Here is a 5207-nt window from a genome sequence, read left to right as displayed (position 1 = left end):
ATAAATTAGAGGTGTGGAGACAGACCCTTGAGTCTAAAGAGTTCAGGTTAAGTAGGAGCAAGACCGAATAATTGGAATGTAAGTTTAATGGCTTGAGGCAAGAGGAAGAGGTGGAAGTGAGGTTGGATTCTCAGGTGGTGTGTAAGAGGGATAGCTTCAAGTATCTCGGGTCCATGATTCAGTGGAATGGTGAGATTGACGAGGATGTCTCTCACCGTATTGAGGCGGGATGGATGAAGTGGAAGCTCTCTTGGGGGGTGCTGTGTGATAAGAAGGTGCCGCCCAAGCTTAAAGGCAAATTCTACAAGGTGGCAGTCCGTCCGGCCATGTTGTATGAAGCGGAGGTCAAGTACTCTCTTATTCAAAAATTGAAGGTGGAGAAAATATGGATGTTGCGTTGGATGTGTGGGCTTACTAGGGGTGATAGAGTTCGGAATGAAACTATCCGAGAGAAGGTTGGAGTGGCTTCGGTGGAGGACAAGATGCGGGAAGTACGTTTGAGATGGTTCGGACACGTGATGAAAACGGGCACGGATACTCTGGTTTGTAAGTGTGAGAGGCTTGCTTTGGATGGTTTCAGGCGGGGTAGGGGTAGGCCAAAGAAATACTGGAGAGAGGTGATTAGGCGGGACATGGAGCAATTTCAGCTTACTGAGGACATGACCCTAAGTAGGAAGATCTGGAGGATGCGTATTAGAGTAGAAGGTTAGTGCCAATTTGGGTCAGTAGGGTAGGGCATTACTTGGTGGGTGTATTATTCTTGTTATGATACCTTGTTGCATGTTGTGCTACGATTGCCTACTATTCTTTGTTCACTATTCCCTATACGTGGCGTACTTATTGCCTTGCCATCTTATTCTATGCCTTTTGTACGGATTTTATTACTATTCCTTATCTTGAGCCGGGAGTCTATCGAAAACGGCCTTGCCACTTCTCCGGAGGTAGTGGTATGGACTGCGTACATCTTATCCTCCCCAGACCTCACGATGTGGGAATACACTGGGTTTTTTGTTGTTGTTGTATTAGATTTAATTAAATAAATTCTCCATCTTTACATATTCAAAAGATGTTGAATTTAATTATTATATTCATATTTATTATTTAAATAAATATTCTATTTAGTGTAACATTTGAACTCATTAAAGTGAGGTACACGCGCAAGGTGCGTACATCTAAACTAGTTCCAATTAAAATGATATCGGATACTAAATTAATTGAAAAAAATATAAATAAATATTATGGTACTCCCATTGTTTAAAAAAAATGGTCTATTTTGACTTGACATAGAATTTAAAAAAAGAAAAAATGCATCAAAATCACACTAACTATACCCGAAAAAAGTGACACACTCAAATTATTGGGGTGACATATTACACACCTCTACTATATAAAAATGAATTTATTTATCCTCCGCGATACCCATGCTCAGGCACGTTTATTACACTCTAAAATAACGCGTCTCACTATTTTAAACTTAAAGAAAAAAAAAGGAGGGGGGAGGGGGGTAAACCTTTTAAATGCATTAAACAAATCTCCCAATGACTAAAGCTATCCCCCCTCTTTATTTTAACCTGCCTAATTGAGAAAAAAACTCATTGAAGAACCCTAATATTCAATTTTGAAATTGCTCACCCAAAATTAAAATATAAGCCTTCTTTTCTTGAATAATTGGTAACTAAATTTTTTTTACCCATTTGATTACTTACACTATTGAGAGAAAGTTTCATTATCTTCTCTACAATTTTTCTGCAATTTTGGATTTTGATTTTGGATTAACTTTTTCTCGATTGAGCAGTTGTATTATTTTTATTAATGTAGGTATTTTAATGGCTAAAATAAGCAAGAAGAAGATCATGAGTTGAAAGAGGTGTTATGCAATCATGTACATTTTTTATCTTTGATGACTTCATGTGTCACGCCTCAAATCCTATTGGGGCGGACTGACACCCGTAACCGAGGAGGCCCGGGAGAACCAATTCATAACCTTATACTTCCCATGCATACCTCTATGACAACCCAAAATTCGGACAACATCATGTCGCATATAAAAGGAAATAATCACCTGTATAAGCTCGAGCACACATATATATGTATATACAATACTTAGCCGTTGGAGCCATCATGTCTATTAACAAAATACCACCTTGACTGTACATTAGGTCTACAAAGCCTCTAGATAATACATAAAGTTTAACTAAGGTCGGGACACACCTCGCCATATAACTAACTTCTATACAATACCAAAAGTGACTGGATATGACATGGAAAGCCCCGAAGTAAACGGGAGCTCACCAAAAGCAGTTGGATATCCTGGCTCCTACTTATGCGGTGTATGAGCTGAGGTACTTGTGCCTACAGCATGAAATGCAGGTCCCCCGTAGGGGACGTCAGTACGAAATATGTATTGAGTATGTAAAGTTGTAGATAATCACATATGATATAGGAGCTCAACAGAAATAAAAAACAAGTGAATAAATCATAATAGGAGTGGACCACACTTACTAGAACTTGTGACAAACTGTACATTGTATTTATTTAATCACTTTACCTTCGTTCTTATCATCTTTGTAATCATTACTGTACTGTACTGTGACCATTAGGCTGCCTCCAGTACATATCAACTGGGATCGACCCATGATAGGCTTATGCCCCTGGGATACCACCCATAAACACATAAATAGGGATCGAACCATGATAGGCTTATGCCCCTGGGATACCACCCGATAAGAGAAAACTTTCATTACTTAGTTCAATTAATCTTTGAGATTGTTATTTCGGTCGTCACCGCATTTTTGATACTTTAAAACAATGATACATCAATAAGAGACATATAAATAGACCATCAATGTAATAGCGATGATGTAAGAACTCATTGGCACATCAATGAAGTGTTTTAGAGTCATCAATGCCATAACAATGAAGTAGGAACTTATTGGTATATCAATGAAACGTTTTGGAGTCATTAATAGCACGTGGATCTTGTTTGAGTAACCGGATACCTTCTGACATTCATTAGTGCAATAAACATGTAAGATTTGAAAAACAAGTAAGTATTGGAATGTCTTGACATCTTGTAGGGTGGAAACAAGTTCATTGGTAACGTAGGACATCATACAAAACCATTATGGATCACATGTTATTGAATAACTTTGGAAACTTCTTAATAGAACAACTGTTCACTTTCATGCCAAAGATATGGTATAGAGTATGCTTTACATACCTGACTGTCAACCTTCAATTCTATTCCCAAATAGACTTTCCATCTTTTTGAATTACTTATCTACAATGAACATATATAGCAATCTAGTATTAGCAACCAAACATCAAAATTCAATTATTTGAATTCACCAAAGTAGTGGTTAAGTAATAAGCCCTAGTTACACCATAAAGGGTGTCACTTTAACCCTCTTATACTCCAATTACATTCACATGCTATGCATATTCATACAACATCCTCCAATATCAAGTTTGGATTCATTTATCCTTCCAACCAATCCATTAAACCAAATTGAGCCATAGACATAAATAATTATCAATTCAATAGTATATCACCATATCCACCTTCCATAACTCAATTACCATATCCACCTTCCATAACTCAATTACCATATTCACCTTCCATAATTCAATATAACCAAACCATGCAAAATAGTCCATAACCCTATTTCCATCACCTTTCAATAACAACCAATACATATAATTCTCTATCACACATATACATATGGAAAAGAACAAAGGCAAATAATATTCATACCTTAGAATTCACCTCTTGATTATGCAATCCTATTTGCACAAATAATAGGTGCCGTTCGAAGATCTCGAGATGACAAACGCAGTTATCGGATTACTTTGGAATTTCTACGGTTGAACCAAAAGTAATTTAAAGGTCAAATTTGGCTAGGGTTTGTTCTTTCTCAATAATTGATAATGAAAATGAGTTTTTGAACTCATATACATGTATATATACACATATTCCCGTCCATAATATAATAGAAAATGACCAAAATGCCTTTAAAATTTAAATAATGTCAAATCTGTCCTTTGGTGCACTGTTTTGATAATCTAAAGTACATCGACCATAACTCTTTGCTTCGATATCAAATTTGGGTGAAATTGTTATCGTTGGAAGGATAATTCAAAGGGCTTTCATTTCATATAAAGTAGGCCACCCAGTTCATTATGTATAAGGAGTTGTGGTCGTTTGAAGTTGACCCTAAAAATTTGTTTTGATAGGCTGAAGTAAAACGAGTATAACTCCTTACTCAGATGTTGGATTTGGATGAAACCAATTGCATTGGAAAGAAGACTCAAAGATATTTCTTTTCATAGGTTGCAGATCTCTCATTTCATTATATTAAGGGAGTTATGATCATTTGAAGTTGACCTAAAAATTCGGCTAGCCTCAGTAGTTTGTGTGCAGGAAATTTTCCTGCACATTTACTATTCCCAAATATCTCAACCACCGTTTTATAGTTTTGAACGTGCTCGATTATATCCGAAATCTATCTATTTTTGGAAATCTTTATATCGTTGGAAATCTTATTCAATAACCTTCGCATGGAACCATCAACGGGCAAATTTTGGTATAAATAAAAAAAATAAAAATTAATTCCATATAAATAAGACCAATACACGTACTTGAATATGCCAATATATGTACTTGAATACGGGGTGTTACATCCTTCCCCCCTTTAGGAAATTCGTCCTCGAATGTTAGCGTAGTTATTCAACCGAAACAAGTTCAAGTCCATCATTCATATTCACATCATCACATAAATACTATGCATATATAAAAAAAACTTACTTGTTAATGTTCTAACTCCGTTTCTTAAACTTCCTCTTCTTCTTTGAAAAAATGAGGGTACTTATATTTCATTGCTTCCTCAGCTTCCCATGTAATCTCTTCCCTTTGACGATTTCTCCAACGTACTTTCACAGATGCTATCTCTTTATTTCTCATCTTCTTAACTTGGCGATCTAGATTAGCAATATGTACTTCCTCATAGGTAAGATCTTCTGCAACTTGCACATCCTCAGTAGAAGTGATATGTGATGGATCTCCGATGCACTTTCGAAGCATTGACACATGAAATACCGGATGTACTGATGAGAGCTCTTGGGGTAGCTCTAATTCATATGTAACTTGTCCAAACCTTCGGGTGATCTTATACGGGCCTATATAACGTGGAATCAACTTCCCTTTCGTG

This window comes from Capsicum annuum, chromosome 12, assembly GCF_002878395.1.
Source record: "Capsicum annuum cultivar UCD-10X-F1 chromosome 12, UCD10Xv1.1, whole genome shotgun sequence".
In the NCBI taxonomy this organism is placed as follows: Eukaryota; Viridiplantae; Streptophyta; class Magnoliopsida; order Solanales; family Solanaceae; genus Capsicum; species Capsicum annuum.
The sequence above is the reverse complement of the archived record's forward strand: the minus strand, read 5'-3'. Positions refer to the sequence as shown.